The 25,983-nt window shown below is 42.5% G+C and overlaps 1 long non-coding RNA gene across 1 annotated transcript; it reads left to right on the forward strand.

Annotated features, from left to right (window-relative positions):
• The first annotated feature begins 9,423 nt into the window (after positions 1-9,423).
• Positions 9,424-24,464, forward strand: LOC117875593. Its single transcript, XR_004645296.1, has 3 exons — positions 9,424-9,638; positions 22,905-23,127; positions 24,038-24,464. It is a non-coding gene; the product is annotated as an uncharacterized LOC117875593 (long non-coding RNA).
• Positions 24,465-25,983: the final 1,519 nt, after the last annotated feature.

Consider the following 25,983-nt stretch of genomic DNA (forward strand, 5'->3'; position numbering starts at 1 on the left):
GTCAGAAAGAGGTTTCCACATTGCTGGTTTGAAAACCATGCAATAAGGAACATGGCACATCCAAAAGCATGACTATACTTTTGAGCTGTTTGTCCCCAGCAGCATGTTTTCAGATGCACAGAGTTCTTCTCAGTGTACTTGGAAAGCAAAAACATTAGATATTTCCTCATAAAAGCATTGTGTGAACATTGGATCATGAAGCAATCCTTGGTTATAAAATGGACTCATGATTTAGCAATCCTATAGTCTAAAGAAAGTTATAGTGAAAGCCAGGTAGGTTCTGTCCAGTAAGGCATGCAATACAGTTGCTGTTAAATATACTTAATCTCCCTCTTTTGATTTGCAGTGTTTCTGGAAAAGTTTGTCAGTACGTATTTCACTGAAGCTAGTTATGAAATTTCATACCTCCTGCCAAAAAAAAATCTGGATGTCAGTGGTTAACTTCAGTGCAGCCTTTAGTAATGTACTTTGAATGTAGAGATAGAGCCCTGCAAACCTGCAGATATCCACAGACCATATTTGTGGATTGCAGATCAGATGTGGATACAAATTATGTATCCGTGCAGGGTTCGATGTATAAATGAGCTGGTTGGGTTATTTCTTCAAGATCTGATAGGCTGAGCCTACCCCTTTAGTAGGATGGGGGTTAATCTTAACTGATAGCTGGAATGGGTGGAGTTTTGAGGGCTGGGAAGTAATAACCTTGCTGTTACTGAGTTGGCTGTAGTAGACTATCAGAGGGGAAACATTCAGAAGAGTTGTCAGGTCACCACTTATGTTGTGTGAATATTCCTCAATAAAATTCAGGTGTTTTTCATTTTAAATGTTTGTCTCTACTGATGATCAACCACAAGTTTAGGGGCCTGGCCAGAAGAAGCAATTTTTATCTAAATTATGTCCCCCAAAATACTGATAGAGAATCAGGTTCAACATCAACCCAAGACATGGCATTTGATGAAAGCTACCAACAAGGTCATTCCTCATCCCCCACCATCTACTGCTTCCCTCACTTCCTCTCCTAGATCTCCTCATTTCTTCCTCCCTCAGCAGCCAGTGTCCTTCTTACCCTGCTCACCCCATCACTCCTACTCCATATCTCTCCTAAGGTACTGTTTCCCCTCTATCCCCACCAAATGCCCTTTAGGGCTCCCCTTTACGCTAGGCTTCTCACTTTTAGCCCTGGGAAGTCTTTTCTTGCACTTTATGCTTTCTCTGCCCACAGCCCTCTCTGCTTTCCCACTCCCACCAGCACCTTATAGCATTTCACCCCCACACAGAGGTGAAAGTAAGCTAGGATGCCATGCCGGACCAGCTTCTCCAGTGGTGATTTAAAGGGCCCAGGGCTCCAGCCGCTGCAGGGAGCCCTGAGCCCTTTAAATTGCCACCGGAGCTCCGTCAGCCAGGCTCAGGCGGGGATTTAAAGGTCCCAGAGCTCCCCGCAGTGGCAGGATCACTGGGCCCTTTAAATCCCCACCCAAGCCCGGCTGCTGGAGCCCCGGGGCCCTGGCAGGGATTTAAAGGTCCTGGGGCTCCCCATGGTGGCAGGAGCCCTGGGTTCTTTAAATCGCCACCAGAGCCCTGCAGCCGCTACCTCAGCCCTAGCCCTGCCACCCTGGGGTAGCGGCGGCAGGGCTCCTGCGATGACTTAAAGGGCCCGGGGCACTGTCCGCTGCGGGGAGCCCCAGGCCGTTTAATTTACCCCTGAGCTCCGGGGTTCCCAGCTGCCTCTGCAGCTGGTAGCTCTGGGGTGATTTAAAGGCCCTGGGCGAAGCCCCAGGGCCTTTAAATCTTGAAAGGCCCTGCCTCTTCCGGTCGAGGCCACACACCGCTCAGGACTCCGGCGTACCAGTAAGTCCTTTAAAGTACTTTCACCTCTGCCCCCACAACCACTTAGTCTCTTCAGTCCACCACCATACCCAAAACATGCAATTCTTCAATATTCCCATAACCATTCACACCTCTTCCTAATATTCTGCCTTCCACACTCCTTGCATATGTATCCCACACATCTGCCTTACACTAAAGGATGCTGCCATGACTGAAGCAGAGTACGGGTGTTGTTCCTTAGTACCTCCTTCCGCTGTTTATTAAGATGGGGAGAGTAGAGTGAGAAGCTGGCAGCCAGCCAGCACAGAGATAAAGAAGAGTCTGCTGCAGACTCCATGTGTCAGATTCAGTTACTGCCAACCTTTTCTGCACTCCACAAAGGATTTCCACAGTTCCACAGTCAATGCTGGAGGCAGAGTAGGGAAACAGATCATCCGATCCAATCTTGCAAAGGATTCCCAGAAAGGAGATAATACAAACTAACCTCCTGGATTGGAGGAAAGGTCCATAATCTGTTTCACAGGATGAGGAGAGTCTCTGCCTCCCAACTCTGTGCCAGGGAAAGAATATATAGTAATCTTTAGACTATGGCTCTGCATTTAACATCAGCGGGAAGGGATATTGATTGAGGATGCTTAAAAAGATATAGACTTCTGAAGCCTTTTTTTTTCAAATTTTGTTATTCCTGAGTTTTGATGAGTTCCTATTTGAGTATCTGCCTTATTTCACTTAGTATAGAATGCAAGTTTCATATTCCTTTGAATGGTTAATATTTTTGCTTTTGTATACTAAGAATTATTTTGCCTGCTATCTGAGGGGTTGATTGTTTGCTGTTTCAATAGTTTGTATTGATGAAAACAATAAAAAACACCAATAGAAAACACAAAGTGGCAATGTGGAAAGAGCAGAGTTTCAGAGCAATGGATTTTTTACTACAGAAGCATGAAAAAATTAGCTAAACACTTCTGCTCAAAAAGAAAATGAGACTGCCACTCAGGTGCAGGGAGGTCCATGCTAGGGCATCTATTTGCAGGATCAAGGTTGTGTCATCAAAAATCAGATTTAATTCATTAACAGTCTGGCAAAGGAGAGTCGATGCCTTAATGCCCAAAGATAAAAATTATAAATTGCAAGGTAAAAATAGGTCTTCTACTGTGTCTCAGGTTCTGTGAGAACAGAGAGTGTAATCTCTCATTATATTTATGGATATCCTTTTGATGAGGGTTAGAGCTAGATAGGGTCCTGCTGACTTTTTTTTTTTTAAAGATTGTTTTTTGTTTTGGTAATATGGGAGGGGAGCCCTATAGTTTCTAATAGGCTTTTACTTTTGTAAAAGCAGATAACCTGAAGTCACATATTACCCTCATGGTCCTCCCTTTGTTGTTACTGGGCAATAGCCATGAGGACTGTTTATTTTCCAGGGTTAGAGCTACTGGTAATCTTACAAATACTTGAGTAAAGTTAAGCACATGCTTAACTGTTTGCAAGGTTGCAGCCTAGGCTATTACTCTCACACCATCAAGCAAGCTCAAAAGACACCTATGTACATTATGCTTGCTCTCTGAGTGTTTTATAACCAATGAAAGGTCCAACAAGTGTCCTTGCATATATGAACCACATGCTGCAGAACCTGTAAACTCAAAACATAGTGTCTCAGATGTAACACTGGATGGCAGACACTCATTATTTACTTACAATTTAGAATAAATAAAAAACACCCCTGGGCGAGCTCTGAATGCCCTGCAAATTAGTTAAAATTGCAAAGCCAAAATACAATACATTCTGATCACTCCTTCAAACAAGCAGTAGCACACAGTTAAATACTAACATCCCTGCACATCAGCTTGTACCTCAACCCACCTACCTCTCAAGGTCAGATAAAACAAAATCCTAATAGGATGTGTTTGTTTTACAAAAATTGATCATAAATACATGTGAAATTTAAAAACTAAAACAGAACATAGAATTAATGTGTATTTGAATACACCGAAACTGCAAATACCATACTACAATGCACCACTACAATGATCTTTTCTGCGGTAATTCTATTAAAGTTATCTGGAGTATTTTGAATTTTAGGCTCTTCCCCCTTCCCTGCACCCAGTTTCTTCTGATGTTTCAAAGCCTGTAATTCAATAAAAAATGATATGATTCCAAATTGTTTATTTCTCCATCCACTTATGTAAAACCCTGTATTTTTAAAACATAATAATAAATCCCAAAAGAGTTGGTAGGATTTTAAAAATGTTAAGTGTGATCGTTTCAGAAGCTGGGGCTGAAGTTGGGAATGACTTATGAGGACTTATACATTAATTGTCAAAAGAGTCATCAATACAGCAGATATATTTGCTCTCGGGAATTTTAAGGTTAATTCCTGAGCTAGATCATACTCCTTAGATCAGGTGTTCTGAGCCCTCTCCCCCCCCCGCCCCCCGCAAACATGCTATAAAAACTCCACAGCCCACATGTACCACAACATTTGGGTTTTTTTGCATATAAAAGCCAGGGCCAGCATTAGGGGGTAGAAAGCAGGGCAACGGCCCAGGCCCCGTATCACAGGGGGCCCCACAAAGCTAAGTTGCTCAGGCTTTGGCTGCAGCCCAGAGTGGCGGGCCTCAGAGCCCCAGGCTTCAGCTGCATATGGTGGGGCTTTGGCTTTGTGCCCTGGGCCGCAGGAAGTCTAAAGCTGGCCCTGCTTGGCAGAGCCCCTGAAACCGGCTCATGGCCCCCCCCCAGGGGGCTTCGGACCCCTGGTTGAGAATCACTGCCTAACATCTCCATGTGGGGAAAAGGGAAGGTCCTGCACTGGTGGATCTCTCCCTCCTAAGCTCTTCATGTGAAAGGAAAGATGCTGCCACCTCCATTGCACCTTCCCATACCACAACCAGAATCTTGCAGAGCCCTCTCTACATGGTTTAGGATGAAGTCTAGGCAGGCTAGGAAACATGTATGTAGGGAGACTGCAAGACAAGGAGGTGGCACACTGTCCACCCTCTGGCTCTGCAGACCCTATCCGTAAAGATTCTTCCTAGACCACCCCAAGGCTCCAGAGGCCAATGCAAACTCCCTGATAGCAGCTATGATGCCAGGTACCAGAGTAGGGGAGAGTCTACACAGGGAGCCAGAGACACCTGAGAGAGACAGGGCCTCTGCACAGAATGCCCAGCCTGATGCAGATCCTGGGATTAGACAGCTTTCTGTAGGCAGGGTGGGGAACCCTGCCTCCCCATCAGAATTATGTGGAGGGGATACCAGCATAGACTCTTTAATGAGATTATTCCCCCAGAACCTGACCCCTCTCCCATGGCTTTTAAAGAGGGTGCATTTTAAAGCACAAAAACCTCTTCAACAGTGCTAAACACCTGCTACTCAAGAAAGGCATTGTAAAGATGAACAATTAATAGGAGTTAGATGCTGAGATGCTTTTGAAAAACCCACGAGGTGCTTATCTACATCTTTTGGACCCTATATACATTTAAAAATCTGGCTGTCAGCGCCCAGTCCAAGAAACGCTTGCTACCAGGCATAATCTCATTAATCTGTTCAGTGAAACTATGCCTGCTTGCAAGAACTCCTCCTGGCATTTTGCTTATAGGGTTGAGCCTCTATTAAATCCATTATTAAATCCACTAATCAGTTAGTGACAATTTCCTGTTCGCATTAAAATTTGTGCCCATATAAAATATCTATATTATGGAAGTAGTAGTAGTGACTCTGTAGATAAGACTGCATTGAGGATTTTACTTAAAGGAGAACTAAACTCCCTCTATTTCCCTAATGATTAAATATTTACATTTTCTACTATATATTATTACAGTTTCAATTTTGGTAGTGATATAGCTCCCCCCCCCTTCACATTTTTTAAACGCAAGACAAGCAAAGTTGTCATCCACCCTCTTTTACACCAACTAGCGCCACCTCCCTGACAGCATGAATCAGCAACCTCAGAATAACATCACACCTCCTCATTTTCATACACACTGGCTACTTTGGGAGAATAGTTGTACCGATTTATACTCGGTAAGGCATGGTCTGACCCTACACTTACGGAATCTACAATCCATAATTGTGTCCAAAAAAGCAATTAAAAATGATGCATTTATTTTTCCTCCCTATTAAAAAAAAAATCATGCTGGAGTAATCTATGCTCCTGAGAGTGTGGCATGCATAATTCCTACTAAAAAAATAAAATAAATCACTTATTTCAGTTTATGTTCTATAATACTCAGAATGTGTAGAGTTTATTATATAGTATTATTACTCAGCATATAGAGAGGAAGGGCTAACCTCTCTCTTCTAGTCCCTTTGTTGAAGCACTCTTTTTTGGTTAAAGTAGAATAAGATCATTAAACACTTCGCTGGACCCTGGTCCACAGCACAACCACCATACAGTTTGATACAACCAACACTTTTGAACAGAACAGAAAACAATATTGGATAGATCAAATCAGGATAGATCAAGTCAGGAATAAAATTAGCAGAGATGTTTAGAAAAACTTGCACAGCTATGAGCTACAGGCAGTGTTATTAGTTTTCACTTCATGAATACAAAGTTTATATGTATATGTATCATATATTCAAAAGTCTTCATGAATTTCAATCAGCATAAAACATGGCTATATTTGAAATACCTGTGGTGGTAGAATGATACACCCTTCAAGAACAGTTTTTCTTATTCAACTTACTCCCTATTTTACAGCACGAACACATTACAAACTATTCACAGCTAAAAGGTTATTACTAATATCACTGGTAACAGCAGTAACAAATAGCAAGCTACTATTTTAATTAAATTATATAATTAAAGATAGCATCAGTTTATTTTCACACAGAGATTAGGGCCTCTATCACGATCATATGCCTCGCAGATCACTTATCTCATCCTTAAGTAATCTGCTCAGAATACAAGCCATTTTTATTGCAAATGGGTCATTTTTTCTTAGTAGTCATGATCTTAAAGCCAGTCAGGTCACTTTGGATCTAGTGATGGGGTTCTCAAGCTCTTTCATAGAGTTAACTACATCTTAATATAGTTGCCTTGTAGACACCTTCCCTCACATTTATAATCACATAACATCATTGTGACTATTACAGCAATTGCCTAAGTGAAAAGTAATAGTGTGTTTGTAAGATGTCTTTCAAAGCAATTTATCTGCTGGAAACAAGGAGGGAAAGCACCACATGATTAGCCAGTTCTATTCAGCAAGTGCACTACTAGCCACCAAATGTCCACACGCCATAATCTGAGAACCACTGAGAATAAAGGTCTCAATCATATAATAGTTATTCCAGTGAAACTTCAATTTTCATCACTGAAAATTTTGTCTGAATAATCATTTCAGGATTAGGTCCCAAGTTTGGTTCTGCCAATGCTTATAATAGATCAGGCTAGTACAAAAAATTTAGTTGTAATTAAAGGGAGCCAGAATGCTTCTAAAGTTACAATTGTTTCTTTAAAACTAGAAAAGAGTTTCATAGATGAAAAGTTTATCTGCTTGGAAGTATTGCCCAAGGCAGGGCCGGCTCCAGGGTTTTTGCCACCCCAGTGGCAGGGGGCGGGGGAAAGCTGCGATCAGCGGCAGCTCCACCACACTGCTTTCTTCTTCAGCGACAATTCGGCGGCAGATCCTTCCCTCCGAGAGGGACCGAGGGACCCGCAGCCGGATTGCGTCCGAAAAGCCCGATGTGCCGCCCCTTCCCCTTGGCCGCCCCAAGCATCTGCTTGCTGAGCTGGTGCCTGGAGCCGGTCCTGGCCCAAGGTGAATGAATCTTCAATACTTATTCCTAGAACTAAAGTTTATCAGATGTGTTAACACTTTACTTGCAATTTTCAATCATACGATCATGCTTGGTTCTTGGAATAATACCGTAGAATACATATTCTATCTCCAACAAGTTGTCTATATAGTAGAACAACATGAAATTTCAGTTCCATGCAATACAACAGATTGCATTTGGATGTTATTTTATACAAAATAAATATTCTGGAAGGAGCTGAGTTAATATCCATCTGTCTGAAAATAATATCCATGTTTCTGAATGTACATGTTACAACATTTTCTATTGTAAATTAGGATACATTATTTCAAAATCAAAACCAACTTGCCTAGACACTAGCCAAATATTGCCCAAACCTGATCCAATATGAAAGAACATAAAATTGATTTTCAGGGTGGGGTGCCAAAGGGCATTAAGCTTAAAAAGCATAACCGAAATGGGATGCATAAAAGTTGCCACCTGCACTGATGAAATCTCAGTAGCTAGAAGCAAACCAAATACGTTAAATTAGTATTTGCTAGGATTATATTGTTAGTTTGCTACTATCATCCAATAAGATTTTAATATCCTCCTAACCTGTTTTGAATGCGTTTCAATATTTCAGTTCAACTTAACTAATTCTTCAAAGAAAATCCAAGTTACCCAGTTAACAATGGTACAACACTAGAGTCAACATACATTGTTTTTATTGAATGACATCAAGAACTGTAAGAACTACATTTTATATATATCACAAACTACAAGGTAACCAAAAAACTTAAGTAACAGTTCATATTGAGATTTATATATTCCCTTTAAAAGGGAAAATAAACATTTCAGTACAATACATCAGAAAATCCTGAAACACTACTTCCATGCCACTAAGAATTGCTACTGTATGAGTAACCAGTATTCTTGAATGCCGAGGCAATTTTTTTTGAAAGCTACAACATTGGCTTCCATTATGGAAATATCAGTAATTCATATTGTAGTTCAGTTCCAACACAATTTAAGCAAACTAAACATTATGTCTGATTAAACATACAGATGCAAACAAAATCAGACCACAGTACATTATTCACTGCCTTTGATGTCTAAAGAAGTGATGAGCATTGAGGTAGACACAGGGTGAGATCGCAAAACAATATGTAAAAACCAGACTCCATCAAAATGAAAGGTTTCAGAGTAGCAGCAGTGTTAGACCCCCACAACACACTCACGGACAGCCATTCTAGTTTTTCCATTATTGAATATTTTTAAGCAGCATTTGAGGTTGTATCTTATGTGTCTGTGGCTACTTCTATATATGGTGAATACAGATAACGATTTGGATTTGTGCTTTACAAAAGAGGGACAGAAAATGAGACAAAGTAATATCAGGCAATGAGAACTCTTTCGGGTCAGTAGAGAAACTAGCACGGTGAGATATATAGCCCAGTGTATATTAACATATTTGGGTTTCTGTGCTCATAGATTTAAACACTATTCAGTTCTCACGGTGAGCTACACTTTGTAAAAGTAAATACTTGGGCTCTATTTTAAACACTTGCAGTGTTGATATTATATTTGGCACAACACACGCTGCCCACAAATCTCCCGGAACTTAATTTCCCTGAAAACCTGGACTTAAAAAGACGCGGATAAAAAGCAGAATGGGGGTAAATTCGTAGAATGAGAATAATCATCGAAGAGAACAATATTTAAAGACCAGTTCGCCACTGACGATGTCAGACGACACGAGTAATCCGTAGTGCGCCTGAGCCCTTCATAAATCCCTGAAAGAATTATATACTAACCACCCAGTCACTGCCAGGGTAAGCACAGGTTGCGCTTCTGCAACTAGGGGAGAGACTCTGACCTAGGGGATATTTGAAAGGCGGGTGCGGCTGTCCTCAAAGCCCGAAACAATAACCTCTCCAGCGAATTAGTCACCATCATTCGCGGGTCACCTCGACCTATACGTTTCCACAGCCAATGGTGACCGTTTAGTATTGCAAAGGAGGAAAGCTACATACACGTACCGGCGCCACTTCACGAGGATCAGACAGAGCACCGTAAGTAAGATCCCTGCCGTGGGTTTTTTAGGGAGAATTTGACATCTCTGTACAGGCGTTTTTAGAGGGGCACCCACATGAACGTTACTGCTCTGAATCAACTCCTAGCCAGATTTTGCCAGGTGTCTGACTGGGATGCAGTTCAGCCCCCGCGGACCTTTGGGATTTAGGATCCAACAAAAGCGAGGCAAAGCCTCTGCCCCGCACTTGAATCATATTGCCGAGAGACCCAGGGACACGTCCCCCCCAGCGCCTTGACCTAGGTGTGCAAGTGCAAGTGCCTGGAGCTGGATGCGCTCACACGTTGCCCGGGGGGATCAGACTGGGTGGGCAGCAAGGACAGGAGGGCGATGCAATAGTCTCTAAGGCAAACAACAGCTAGTCCGTCCCCGCATCACCCCTCGGAGAACACCCACACGCCTCCTCCCAGCCATCAGCGCTGTGATGGAAAGCCTGGAGCTCCCTTCTATGGCGCTACTCGCGCTCACATCGACACCACTTTTCCCCTCTCAAGTTCCTAGTCCCCAGCTCCAGGGGCAGAGCGGGGGCGGGGGGCTCGCAGCAGCAGCCACTGCTGCCACAGGACAAACCCCGGTTCCTTCCTCGACTTGCCCTGTCCCCTCCTCCCAAAGCCCCCTACTCCTCCTCCCCCCAAAAATGACTTTACCAAAAACTTTCGCCCAGGGGGGTAATCCGCGCGGCGCGCCCGGGCTCTCTCCGCTGCCGCTTCTGAACAAGAGCGCGCGGGGTCCGCTCTTACCTGGCTGCCCAGGTGCCTCTGATGAGCGACCTGCTCCTCCCCCGCAGCGCCAGGGCTCCCAGCTCCTGCTGGTTCCCGGTAGTCCGGCGCGACCTAGGAGCCGGCTCCCCACGGGGAACGGAGACCAAGCGGCCGGTACATCCCCCTGCGGGCGGCGCTGCTCAGGGGGCACTTCGCACCCCACCGTCCGGAGAGCTGGAGCAGCAGCAGCAGCACCAGTGCCAGGGCAGCTGCAGCGCCTCCTCCGGTCCCTCACTTTCTTCTCCCGCGCTCCGAGCCGGGGGCCCCGCTGCAGCCCCTCCTCGCCGCGAAACCACCGGTGCTCTGCCTAGTGCCGGAATGTCTTGAGCTGCCGCTTCAGCAGCTTCCCCCCTCCCGCCGCCGAGCCGCACCGCGCCGCGCCGGGACCCAGAGCTCCGGCAGCTCCCAGACACTCCGCTCATTGGCTCGCCCGCCGCTGACCTCACTGGAACCGCTCACGCCCACCGCCGGCCTCGCCTAGGGATTCTTTATTATAGGGGCGCCCGCTAGCGCTGCGCGCCTTCAGTTGCGGGGTCCCGCACCCGGCAGTTCCAGCTTCACTCCCCACGCTTGGGCTCCTGCCCACTCCAATCTAGCCCAGTCCCTTGCACTCCAGCTCCAGTCTAGTTTTTTTTCTCCCCCTGTCCGCTCACCTGCTGCGCTCCACGCCAGTCCCCTGGCTAGCTGTGCCACGGCCCCGTGCAGCTCCACTCCAGTTATTTCCACCGCTGTTCTCCTTCCCCTCTCCTTCCCTTTTCCCCCATTCCAGGGTGCTCCAGGTATTCCAGGGCCATTCTTTTGCTTTATACTCACTTCCTGGTCGATGTCAATCGCACTCCAACCTTTGCTCTCCTCTTATCTGTTCTATTCTACTCCAGGTCTGTTTTATCCAATGCTATTTCTAACTCCTTTATCCCAAATTCACTCTATGCCCACCTGCTCCCATTATTCTGATTTTAATTTGTCCCAGTTCCATTCCACATGCTACATACACTCCATTCTAATTGTATTACTCCTTTCTTCCATTCAGTTCTATTTCATGTCCATTCTACTCCATTATTATTCCATTCCAACTGCATCTTGTTCCTTTCCTTTCTATTCCTATTCTATTGAAAGTCTGTTGATTCCCATTCCGATTCCAGTTCTGCTGTTTAGTGTCCTAGCACATCTGAAGAAGTGGGTTTTTTACCCATGAAAGCTTATGTCCAAATAAATCTGTTAGTCTAAGATGCCACTAGACTCCTTGTTGTTTCTGTCCTACCACAGTAGCACATCGAGGCCCCAAATAAGGGATCCAGCCCAATGTGCTAAGTACTCCACACACGCACCCCATGCATTGCCCTAACCAGTTTAAATGCAAGTATAATTCAACTGACAAAAGCTGAATACATCAAACAGAGAGGATGGGAGAACATGTGAGATTATGGTGATTAGTGCAATAAGCAGCATTTACAGCCCTCCAACTGCACAGTGTTTTTATTATATATATAAAGTTGGTATCACAACGTATCATTCCCAGAGGATATTTTAATACATTTACCAAATAGTCACTCTATCATTACAGAGTACAAAAGTACCCAAAGATAAAATCAACAACATTTTGATTTGAGGTTTTTCATCATATCAAACAAATAAAACAATAAAAATGACTTGTGTAAAGTGAAATTACATAGGAAAATATTCCACTAATCCATACTAAGGTGTTTTTTTCTTTCTGTCTTTCTTTCTCATTGGCCTTTTAATTTTTTAAATTAAAATACATGAGTAGTTACTGGTTGAAGATTGGGTACTGCGTAAGTATGGTAGCTTATTTTCTATTACATACTAAATACACCTCTTATAATATCATAAATTCATAACAAACATCTATTCATATATCACAGGGGTGGGCAAACTACAGTTCAGGGGCCACATCCGGCCCTCCAGATGTTTTAATCTGGCTCTCGAGCTCCTGCCTGGGAGTGGGGTTTGGGGCTTGCCCCACTCCGGTGCTCCAGCTGGGGAGTGGGGTGGAGGGCTTGCCCCACTCCATATGGCTCCCAGAAGCAGTGGCATGTCCCCCCTCTGGCTCCTATTCATAGGGGCAGCCAAGGGGCTCCTCACGCTGCCCCTGCAGCACCCATTGGCCAGGAACCATGGCCCATGAGAGCTGCAGGCGCGGCACCTGCGAACACGGTGGTGTGCAGAGCTGCCTGACCACGCCTCCACGTAGAAGCGGGGACATATCGCTGCTTCTTGGAGCTGCTTGAAGTAAGCGCCACTCACAGCCTGCACCCCTGAACCCCTCCTGCACCCCAACCCCCTGCCCCAGCCCTGAGACCTCCCCCCCCCCCACAAATTTCGTGAGCAGTCATGGCCCGCCATACAATTTCCATACCCAGTTGTGGCCCTCGGGCCAAAAAGTTTGCCCACCCCGATATATCATATAAAGCAATATGGGTTCAATACCTATTATTTTGGTCAAAGATTCTTTTAAACAGTCTCCATCTTTCAGATGAACATGATAGCTTATAATGCCACAAGGAGTCAAATATGGATATACATATAGTTATTACCAATTATAACAAGTTGAAAGGAACCAATATTGTGTATTAGGTAAAAAATCTACATTTTTAAAAGACCTTACAAATAGACATGGTAGCATGTTATATCATCTTACAATCTAATAACTTCCTTAATTGATTAACTCTGCAATGAAAGACGAACAAATTACACCCTAAAATTGTTTCAGTAGGAAGGAAGTTCAGAATTAAAACACTCTCTAACTAGGCTCTATAGATTACTTAAACTGAAGTTGCTATGGCAGTAAGATACAACAGGGTGTGTCTTATTTATCCAGTAATACATACTGTCCATTAGTACATGCAAGGCACAAGGCCACAAGCCAAGTATCTTCAGACGCTTGAGACATATATTAATGGGCCAATAAAATACATCGTGGGGTGTCTTAATGCTTTAATAATAATTGACAGTTATTTAGGGCCTTTACCCAATCATAGTCAGAACATAGTGTTAGGAGTTCAGGGTCAAATATTACACTGATTTCTTAATTGCAGGGCAGAAATGGGCTCTCTGCATACACTAGGTGAGGTAGCATGTATCATATGAAACACAATGTTTAACATCTCAAGCAAGTTGAAGTTAGTTTGGTATTAACAGTGAATTTATCTTGCTTTTAGGCCCATATGTATAGTTTATATATCAGGGCTATGTTGCTTAATACACAGTCTGTAACATAAATACATTTAACCTTGAGTCATGCAAACTAAGCTTTTAAAGCAAATGTATGCACATAAAAATCAAAGATCCCAGAAACTACTTTTTGTATCAGGTCTTGTATAAAAAGTAAATATAAAGACAGTCAAGAAGCTTCTAGGGAAGCATGAGGCTGGGAAATAAGTGCTGCAATGACAGCTCTTGCTGATTGGGAATGTACACAATAAGTTTAAATTCTGTATTAAACTCATATTTAAGGATCTCAGAGAACTTTATAAACAATTAATAAATCCTCTCAACATTCCTGTAAGGTAAGTATTATTCCCATTTTTATAGATGGGGACACTGAGCTAACACGAGGTGAGGTTGTCTTGCTCAAACTCAAAAAGGAGACAAGTATAAGAGGGGTAGCTGTGTTAGTCTGGATCTGTAAAAAGCGACATAGAGTCCTGTGGCACCTTTAAGACTAACAGATGTAGTGGATCATAAGCTTTCGTGGGTGAATACCCACTTCGTCAGATACGTCTGACAAAGTGGGTATTCACCCACGAAAGCTTATGCTCCACTACATCTGATAGTCTCAAAGGTGCCACAGGACTCTCTGTTGCTTCAAAAAGGAGAGACAGTTATAGAACCTAGAGCTACTGACTTCCAGTCCTGTGTTTTAGTCACCAGACTGTCCATCCCCATATCAGGATCACATAAATTAATGTACAAAGTTTCTAGAAGCTATTATTTCCTTTATAGCTTCATTTCTTCTCTAACTCATCTTCTCTATGGATTCCCTTACCCCTATATCTTATTCTGCCTTTTCTACCACTTTCACCTCAACCTGTTTCTTAGTGCCCCACATTTCATTCCTTTTCTTTTGCTTTTCCTCACTTTCCTTCCCTTTGTAAACTATTTAAAAAATACATTTCCTTGTCATTTGAACTGCAAAATTGCTACCAAGTCATCCTTCTTCACATAATGATAAGTGGAATCAATTAACTGGTGTCAGAAAACATTGTCCAGATGCTAAAAAAGTGAAATTTTGAAAACACATTGGGCAAGCATAATGAATGAAGGGTGGATCAGCTGTGTGGCACAGCAATTACAAGCATTTGAAATGATAGTGAAAGACTTTTGAGCTGCTAAACATCTAGAAACTTAAACTTTATGGGGACTGTCTTTTTTCCCCCCCTGGGATCATAGTTAAAATATTTTGTTGGTGAGCAGAGAATACAGCACAGACATTTGTCAATTGTATAATAGCTGTAGGGCAGAAGTGTTCCTACATTGTTTTCTGCTTGGAAAACTGGGGACATCTCCGTAGGACAGAAAGAAGTTTGCATGTTTCTAGAAGCAGAGAAAAGAGTCTTATCTTCTAGATACTAGGCCTACATGCAGAGTTCCTGGAAGAGGCTATAAAGTGCATATCCCAAACCCCAAATAAGGTACAAAAAATTGAATGAGGCATACAAAATGAAGAAAACAATTTTAATGAGTTATAGAGACTCCCAGTGCCAGTCTAGAAGTCCAAGAAAGAAATCAACACAGAGCTCCCCAATTATTAATTGTTGCCAAGTGTGTGTGTGTGTATGTGTGTGTGTACATGTGCTATTCAGATAACAAATGTTATATTCAATAGGACACCACAACATACTATTCAGCTGTAGGGTACTTCCTTTTTAGCATGTAAATGTTGGCATGGTTTGAAAGAGATTCAGTCCCATCAGGACACTTCTGCATTAGTCAGACTGTAAAAGGTACATATTTAATGCATCATTATGCAACTCCAACATGTCATAAGATTTCTGCAAACCACGGAATGAATGCTTAATGCAATTTATCCTATTGCAGAAAGAAACCCTTATGCAAGACCTGAAAAATAGAATATCACTGCAGTGAAAGCTAGATCAATGGCTCTGACATGATTGAGTAGCTCATAGTAAAGCATTTTTAATCACCTGTCATGTTCCAGAATTGCTTTTCAATGATTTCAAAAGCAGGACAAGGAAAACATTTCCCCTTTTTCACCTTCCTCTGTAAATCACAGTCCTCTTTTCAAAACCAGGTGACCAAGAAGTGAGAACCCTTGTCCAAAAAATTGGAGATACTTTTCTAGTCTGATCACCAGTCTCAGAGTATGAAGAAATGGAAGGTAATCGACCAGCTATAAATGATGATACAGTGATGAAGAAACTCTCACAGTATCATCCAGGTAAATGTGAGTGGCAAATTATATTGCTCAGCATAAAGCCCAAGCATTTAAAAGATCCAAAGTATTTTAACTCCACAACTTCACCCAATTATTCAGATCTGGTAAAGTGCAGAGTTTAAAACAGATGATATTTTAATTGATTTTCAAGGTGAACAGCCGCTGGCTGTAATAGTAAATATTTGGCAAGTTTCATTAGAGGGTCTCTTTGCACTTTTTTAAACATTCATTGCATATGAAGACTAAGACCCAATGGTATTTATGTATTTAACTCTCCTTGACATCATTGAAACACCTTTGAGGAACATAAGTGATTTGCCCAAGGTCACACAGGAAGTCTGTGGCACAGCTAAGTATTGAAACCAGGTCTTTCTTACATTTTTAAGGCCCTTTGACCTCCTTTCCAGTATCTAAAAGCTTTTGATATTTATAGAACTAAAATGTACACAATTTTGTTAAGTTTACTTTTGAGGTAAAATACTAACAATTTAGCCCTTATATGACACTTTCCATCTTTGGTGAACAATGCACAACTAACTTAACCACTGGTATTCATAGTTGAACAGAAACTGAACTCTTCCATTTGTTTTTGAACAGCAGCCGGGATCTAGCATTTCACAGGATTAAAAATAGTTTTACAGTTTCACTTGAACAAGAAGCAAATGATGCAATGATTTAAAGACTGAAATAGAATGTTAACAAGAATAAAATGAGATTATCACAGAATTAACTAAGGGTTTTATTGATCTTGTTCTGAGGTGCTCACTCCTACCCAAGGCCCCGATCCTGCAAACACTTATGCACGTGCTTAACTTTATTCACAGTGAGTAGTCCTATTGAAGTCAATGGGAATACTTGTGTGTAAAGTTACAATATGCTCAAGCCCTTGCAAGATCATGGTCTTTACAGTGTAGTATTCCAAGACTTCCCCTTGCTGCCCAATACTCCCCCTTTGAGAACTGCTAGCATTGTAACAGGTCTTCATCAATAAAGTTACAAATAGTTTCATTCAAGACAAATACTGGCACAGTTCAGAAACAGGAGTTATGTGGGAGGTTCCTTTCATTGCAAAAAATGCATGAAATGGTGAACATTAATTCAAGAACTATCGTTTTTCAAGGGAAGCCATTAAAATGCATTTCCCCCTGCAAGACTGCCCAGGATGCAGAGCAGCAAGATCCAAACAAAGAAGGAGGAGGGGTGGGCGGGAAGCCACCAGATCTAAGAATCTTCAAGAAATCCTGGCCCTAACACTATCAATCTCTGCCGATGTGGGGTTGGAGGGTGTCTCTCCCTCAATCTCATTCAAGGCTCCAACCTCAACTGTGGAAGAATAGCTGAGATTTGGTTGTGTTACCATTGACTGCTGGCATTGTGCCCTCCTCCGAGGACCACATAACACACACAATGATTTAATACTGCTTCAAGCAGCATTTATAATAATGTTTATGTCTGTTTTTTAATTACAGAATTCAAACAAGAGAGGGAAAACAGGGGATTTTGTCACCTGCCCCTCCCCCCAAAGACCTATGCTCCCTTTCTATCTGTGCAGACTATTTTATGGAGCAGGAGAAAGGCAGGTGAATTGTCTTTTGATAGTTTCACCTCCTGCCCTACACAGAGCTTTTTTGTAAGATTTCCACTTTTTTTTTCTCCTCCTCACAGCTGACTGGATCATGTAGGCCAGTGTAAATCAGAATATATTCTGTAGAGTGAATTCTGATTGCACTCCAGCTGTTTGCTATCCCAGAAGTATTCTGTAACATCTCAGGGAACCTATCACTAACACAATATAAGTAATGAACCTGAGACAGGCAATGCACCAAGAGTTAATTAGCAACCACCTAAGTAGGAAAGGGAAAGGGAAAGTGTCTGTGTTTAACACAGATGATTGAAATCCCAAGCCTTCTCCAGACCACATCTTTTCTTATAAAATCAAGCAACCCCATGCATGTTTTTTAGAAGTGCAAAGCCAGAATGAAAGGTCTTTTCATATGCTTTCTGTCAGTTGGTCATAGTGTACTTTTATGACTAATTCACAACAAATTATTTTCCAATTCTCAAGTGCAGAGGAAAACACAAATATTCCGCTCGCATGTCAGCAGGGCACTGTAATGCTGTAAACAGGAAAGCAGAAGAAAAGACACTCCTGCTTGGTACACTCTGAGATTAACAATGAAGATGATACTTAGCCCTTATTTTCAGGAGCATAAGCACTAACTAATTCTCACAGCTCTCCCATGAGTTATAGTAGGTGCTCTCTCTCTCTGACAATATCACTGTGGTTTAGCAGTCTAAGAAGATTCTTACATTAAGGTGAGACTACCCAGAGGGGAAGTTGGTTCTGTATGACTGGGGAACATCTATTTCTAATGCTTGGTTTGGGAGGGGGGAAGGGCATCAAAAGTCATCATGGCTTACAATCACCTAATATTTGTGAAGCACTTTTGAGCTCCCTGAAAAAAAAGCTGATATCTAGTATGTGCCATTTATGAGCGCAGAGGTTCTTGTTTTTTGAGCTAGCAACACATTGAATTTTAGAAGAATCCTCCACTCCAATAGTTCAGAAATCAAGATTCTTTTTTATATGTCTCAGCATCAGACAGGTGCACAACAGTGGAGCAGATAATGGATTCCATATGCATGTGTGCCCAGGTACCATATTCATGACAGTACCTACACACACCAAAGGTCAAAAGATAGACTTGCACATGTTTCTGTGGTGTCCCAATAAAGGTCTTTTTCTTTACTGACTGGAAAATAATCACAATGCTTCCAAATATGAAAAGATTCCTGAAGTCAGGGACATTTTTAGGTATACAGTACTTCGTGTGTATGTATGTGTGTGTGCGGGGGGGAGGTCAACGTTTATAAATCCTTCCAACAAACCTTACACACTTGCCAAGGGAAACCAGAAATTTGACCCAAATGCTGTTCCCTAGAGCATTCTAACTGCAGTTTAACCTAATCTCAACATAACCTTACATTTCACTATTTAGCATCTCTCACATCTGCTCATGGTGCTTCTCTCTCAAAACACTGTGCACGTAACATTATCTAGACAGAGTTATTAGCAGGGGAATCACCTTACCTATATCATTTGAGAGAAGAGAGAGTGAAGATATATGCAATTTTCTTTTCTTTTCTTTTCTTTTCTTTTCTTTTTTTTTTTTTTTTTTTGGAATCCTTAGTGTTTTAAGAGGGCAAGCAGATGATTATGCTGATACTCATGTGAATATATTATCCACCAAGGTTAGACATGAAAGACACTAACAAACAGAGGAGTCCATTGCTTGTATTTTGTAAGTTTTTGATTTCATGCTTATTTGAAGCCAGGGCCTAAAAATGTATATTGACAGTGATGCAACTTATGCAGTTAAATACAAATATTCAGTGATGTAGCAGGAATCCACAAATTAGTAGAAATCAACTGACATATTGAATACTAAAAAAAACCTCTCCTGAAGTTATTGGTATCACTGCTGAGATCAACTTTCTTCCAAAATGTGATTTGGGTTTTTATAAAAACAACCAAACCAACCCAGAAATGTAGGTCTCTAAGTATTTGGAGAGGGATTATAGATAGCAAAAGTTCAAACAATGACATTGTTGATTAAATGAAGTTTTATAGGATGGCAAGGATTAAATAAATATATCCCAATTTTTAAAGGAGTCTTTAACTTTAAGCCTTAAACTATTGTCTTTAACTATAAAGCCTTTAACTTTATACCTACCATTTTATGCCCATTCTTGCAGATATAAACATTAGAATTTAGTCCTCTATGATTTACTCCTTGTCTAGTTTTGATGTTTCTACAGACTTTTTGCACAGTAAGACTATTGGGCATTGTGTTTCCACGTGGAATGGCAGAAAAAAAGCAGACTTTATGACAGTTCCAAGAACTCCTTGTAATGTGAATTTTAGCATGCAAGCTGACCAAAATCAGATTTTGGAGACTATCAATATATGTACTGTATAGGATATATTGTTGACTGCAATGGATTATAAAATCCCTTTCGGTAAATCATCATTTATTCATACCTATGCCAGTGTGAAAGAAACAGCCCAACGAGAGCAGTTAATTGAGGGTGAGTGGAGAAGGGTATCCTAATTATATCAGCCCCCTTAATATGGAACCCCTGAGGGGGGCATACAGAAGAAACCAGGAACAGACTGCACTAGCAGCATTTGTTGCCTTTGTTCTTCTACCCACTATATAGGAGAGATAGTGACCGTTCTTTCTTTAGAAGAATAATTCCCTAGTGTTCTGAGTCTGTGCTAGATGCGGGGGAAACCAATGTACTCATTTCCAGCCACCTTGGAAACCTATGAGTGACTGAGGAATGCTCAGGAATTATAGCCTCACTTAGTGCGCTATATATTGTCAGAGATTGTTTATTACAATCTCCTGTTGAGCTGAATGGGGGGAAAAAGTCAGGATTTGGAAGGATGGTCGTGTGGTGATGGCTTTGCACTGGGACTCAGAAGTTAAAGGTTAAATTCCCAGATTTTCTATAGGCCTAAAATTTTCAGAAGTTGTCACTAGTTTTGTTTGCCTCAGGTTAATACTAAAACTCCCCCCCAAAAAAACAACAACCCCAAAACCAAAATACTCTGCAAAACTAAGAAGGCAACAGAAGAATTCTATAATGATTCTGGTGTGCATTCCAGTTCCAGGCTTTCTTATTTCAAGAGGTGGCATGGTCAGGCATTAAAATCTTGGTGACCATACTTATCAGTACAAGATACAGAACAGCAGACAGTCCCTCAAGTAAAACTTAAAGCCCTATATATAAAACACAGGTCCAATCTAAAATTCTGGAACATGTGCAGGATCACAAGCAGCCAGTGCAGTTCAGAGCTGTCACCAGCTCATAGTAGAAGGCCACTGAGCTGTCATGCTGTGCATTCCACAATAGCAGCAGTCTGTGAGCAGGTTCTAAGGAAAGCTCCACATAACTATCTCCACTGTAATACAGTTGGACTGGATCACTGCAGTCAGGTATTCTGCTATGCTAATTTGTTAATGTACATTCAAGAGCTGATTCTCATAATTAGATAATATCCAGTTAGCAGGGGTAAACTCTTCACAATGGAAGTTCTCATGTTATCAAATTATCAGCTTGTACAATTTCATTTATACAAAAGGGTTTTTTTTAATAAACAACCCTGCCCCCAGAAAAGTCATTTATTTTCTTTTGCCACTCTCTAAATAATGACCTAAAAGTAAAATTGTTATGCAACATCATCCCCTACAACTATAACGCAAACAATGGATTGCACCCAGATGAAACTCAAGATAAATAGAAATAGCCAAGAAATAAACCTTTCAATATAGGGTTTATAATAAGAAAACAGACAGACCCTTAACTATAGCAGCAATGTCGGTAATCTTGGTAATACAAGCAGTTTAACAAAGACAGCATGATTGAGTTCACCTGTTTATTATAGAGTGCTGATGATCTCTTTGCCTTGCAGATTTTTAAAGTAATCAGCAACCTGATGAAGATACATAATGGTATTTGATTGGTAGAGATACCATTGGTTGGGCCACAGGTTCCTCAGACAACTCTTTCGGGGCTTTCTCTTTGTAATAAATTGCTCTAAAGGTCTTTAATCCAACACTCAAAGGAACCTTTTGATGAGAAAGGAAGGGAAAGTGATTAGGGAAATTATCTGAGCAAACGTGCTGTTTTTAATCGAACAGCACAGCTGCAAGAGGTGATAATTTATCTGATTTGACAAATCAAATGGCTGTTTTCTCTTGCATTATCTAAACTTACTGTACCTGATTCTACTTTGTGTAGTAATTTATGCCTTTGCAAAGTGCATACAAAACATTAACAAATCAGAATGGCAGCACTTTACACCAATCTACCCCATTGTAAATGACTACACAATGCAGTGGAGACTCAAGCTCACTATATCCTAGGCTTGGTTTATGTGAAGAAGTTGCACCAGTTTAACTAGAGGTGTAAATAAAATCAGCTCTGCTTAAACTGATGCAAAAGGCTTTTTGGACATTTCTGGTCTGAAACAGCCTTAGGCCTTGTCTGTATTACAGAGTTTTGTCAACAAAAGTCAGCTTTCATCTCCAAAACAGTGGAGGTGTACACACTACAGTACTCCTTCAGCTGACAAAACTCTCCTGCTTTGTCAACAAAATAAAACCACCTCGACGAGAGGTGTGAAGGTTTTTGTAGCAAAGTTATATCAACAAAGTGTCAGTATAGACACTGTGCTTGGTTATGTCGCTGCAAATGTCCTCCAGGAGGTGTCCCACAATGACCATTCTGACCAGTTCAAACTGCTGATGAGACTCTGCTGCACCCAGGTACACAGGCTTCTGCCTCTTCCCCTTTAAAGGGCTGGGAATTTTTGAAATTCTGCTTCCTGTTTGCTCGGTGTGGAGAGTTCACATCACATCTTCCCAGCTGATCATGGCAGCTCCATGCTTGGAGCACACCTGAGTTATTGGATCTGCTGGCACTGTGGGGAGAGGAGGCTGTGCAGTCCCAGCTCCGCTCCAGCCATAGGAACTTTGATACCTATGGGCAGATTTCTTGTGGCATATTGGATAAGGGCTACAAACGGGATTAGGGTGACCAGATAGCAAATGTGAAAAATCGGGACGGGGGTGGGAGGTAATAAGCGCCTATATAAGAAAAAGCCCTGAATATCGGGACTCTCCCTATAAAATTGGGACATCTGGTCACCCTAAATGGGACACACATCAGTGCCGCATGAAGATAAAAGAGCTGAGGCAGGGGTACTAGAAGGCAAGGGAGTCAAGCCATCACTCTGGTGCTGTGCCAAAGACCTGTCACTTCTATAAGGAGCTGGACTAGGGTGACGAGACATCCTGATTTTATCGGGACTGTCCCAATATTTACTTGTTTTTCTGAACATTGGTCAGGACGTGAATTGTCCCAATACTTTGCCCTCCAGCGCACAGGCGGAGGGGGCTCGCCGGCTCTCGAGGTTTTCTTTTTTGTTTTTTTTTTCTCCGCCGGCATCCGCCCCGCCCCACGTCCCAATATTTCACATCTCTCATCTGGTCACCCTAAGCTGGACACCATCCTCCACCACCAGAGCCCCATGGATTCTTCGGTGGGGAGACAGTGGACAGAGGACTCAACCCCAAGGACAATGGAATTGAAGGATGGTGTGGAAGATATGGCAGGGTCGTCTAATGATGTGGTGAGTCAGGACTTCTTTTCCACTCTGGAGGGACCTAGCCAATCCCAGGTGTCCATCTCTGGTGCACATGATGCAGGAGAGGAGAGCTCTGGTAAGTGATCTTTTTGAGTTGATGCTACTCAGTTATCTGAGGCAGAGCTGTCCTTTGCTTTGTATAATCTAGAAGTGGGTGAAGGGATAGAAATGTACAAGATTAGCTGTGTTTGCATGTGCTTCACATTCCCCTGTACATCTAAGTAGTGTTAATGCACACTGAGATTTCACAGGAATCCTCCTGAGAGATCTCTGGGAAACTATCCTGGAGGTACTCACTAATCATCTGCTGGAGGTTCCTTGGCAGAACTGCTTTGTTCCTTCCCCCATTGTAGGAAACTTTGCACCAATTAGCAATCACTTGTGCAGGGATCAAAGCAGCACACAGGTGAGCAGCATAGGGAGAGGGTGTGAAGCCATATGCATACAAGAGATGCACCCTTGTTTACCCTCAGGAGTGAAATATTGGCTTCAATGACCCCCACCTGAGGAAAATGGTGGCAGAATTTACAGTGTCTCATCTTATGCGGGGGTTCCATTCCAAGGTTAGCGCGTAAAGCGAAAACCGCGTATAGCCAAAACCCCATTGAGTTCAATGGCGGGTGAAATCGCCCGCACTACAGGTATAATATTAAAACTGTTGTTTTTCTCTTTTTTTTTGTTGTTTTTGTTTTTGCCAACCATGTAAAGTTGAAATCGCGCATGTTAAATGCACGTAAGATGCGACAGACCTGTATTGTTCCTAGTCACCTGCAGAGATAAAATACCACTGAGCTCCTTTGCTCCATCCTCAGCACCTCCCCGGGCGCAGCTCACCATGTTTAGGGTATTCACCAAGCTATATGCTTGCCATGGGACAGTGAGAAACTGATTTGTACATCAAAAAAAGTGCATTTTACTATAATCGTTCGATGTTGTGCATGCACTATCAATCATGTTTCTGTACATTGTTTCTTGTGCTTCTGCAGATATGGCCTTCAGGGGAACCCCCTATGCACCAGTAGAGTGCCTCTGCCAGATAAGGAAGTGACCAAGGAGGAGCAAAGAAGACATGTTTTGAGAGGTGCTCTAATCCACAGAGGCCGAAAAACAAGAATGCAGGTGGCGCGAGAGATAGAGAGACTTTAAAAGAAAATTATCAAATAGACAGGCAGGACAGAAAGGAGAATCAGGGGCAATTTTAATGGGCCAGGAGATGATAAAAGTTATGGAGGAGCAAACGGAGTCCCTAATCATGAAGTCCCTAATCATGCTGCATGCTGAATTTGTTCGTGCTCAGCTCTCCCTCATCACCAGCTGATACAGAACTGCTTCTGCTCAGCCCCCCAAGCTGATCCAGTCCATCTCAGTAACCCATTCACACCACCCCTTAGGACAGCTTCCACTATGATAGCTGGACTTGCACACAATTTTAAGAGCCTATGCTATCCTTCATTGTTATCTCCCTTCCCACCAAGCCTTTTGTGCATGTTGTTAATTGGTATTTAATAAAAACATACTCTCTGAAAGATAGCCAATCTTTATTTGTCTCCTACACATGGTGTTTGCTGCTGGAAATAATACACGGTGGCAATCTGATCATTTGCTGACTACAAAGCATGGTCAGGAATCATCAAAATTTTTATGAAAGGCGGCAAGTTAACAAAGCATGGCAGAGTGCTGTATAGAAAGACACATTCCTGCAACTCATTGTCAAAATGGTGCCTCAAAGCCTCCCTGATTTGAATGCCCCCCCCCCCCATTGCCCCCTCTAATAGCCCTGGCACCTGGCTGCTCAAAATCAGCCACCAGGCTATCTGCCTTCACACTTCACCTTGAGGGGAAACGTCTCACCCTTAATCTCACAAATATTATGGAGTGCACAGCAGGCTGCTATGACTATGGGAATATTTTCCTTATTTTGGTCTAACCTGCCATAAAGGCAGTGCCAGCACACTCTTAATCTGCCAAAGGCACATTCTACAATAATTCTGCACCTACTTAGCCTATTTGTTGCCATCCAGGTTTCCCTTGTAAGGCTTCCTAAGCCATGGGATCAAGGGGTATGCTGGGTCTCCCAGGATCACTATGGGCATTTCAACATCCCCCATTGGATTCTTCTGGTCTGAAAAGAAGGTCCCTGCTTGCAGCTTTCTGTACAGGCCCGTGTTCCTGAAGATGTGTGCGTTGATGTCTGTGAAACAGCCATGGTGATCCACAAGCACATGCAATACCAAAGAGAAGTTCCCCTTTCTATTGATGTACTCTGTCGCAAGATGGTTCAGACCCAAAATTGGAATATGCATGTCATCTATCACCTGCCACAGTTAGGGAATCCCATTGCCGCAAAGTCATCGACTATTTCACACACATTGCCAAAAGTCACAGTCCTTTGTAGCAGGCTGATTAATAGCTCTGCACACTTGCATTAATGCAGCTACAGTTGTGGATTTCCTGGCTCTAAACTAATTTGTGACCGACCAGTAGCAGTCTGGAGTTGCCAGCTTCCATACAGTGATCTCCATGCACTTCTCCACCAAGAGGGCAGCTCTCATTTTGGTGTCCTTGTACTGCAGTGCTGGGACGAGCTCCTCACACAGTTCCAGGAAGGTGGCTTTCCACATCCAAAAGTTCTGCAGCCACTGTTCGTCATCCCAGACCTGCATAACAATGCGATCCGATCACTCAGTGCTTGTTTCCCAAGCCCAGAAGTGATGTTCCACTGTGTGCAACTGCTCCAGGAATGCCAAAAGTAATCCAGTGTTCTTTCTTTCCATGGCACACAGCAGGTCAGGCACCTCTGATTCCTGTTCAGATTTGTGTGCTCATGATATACTGCATGACCAGCCGCCATGTTTTCATAACAGTGACCACAACAGTAGACGGCAGTGCAGGATCCATCCGTTCAGACAGAGATGGCGGGTGCACAGTAAAC

This window comes from Trachemys scripta, chromosome 3, assembly GCF_013100865.1.
Source record: "Trachemys scripta elegans isolate TJP31775 chromosome 3, CAS_Tse_1.0, whole genome shotgun sequence".
Taxonomy (NCBI): domain Eukaryota; kingdom Metazoa; phylum Chordata; order Testudines; family Emydidae; genus Trachemys; species Trachemys scripta.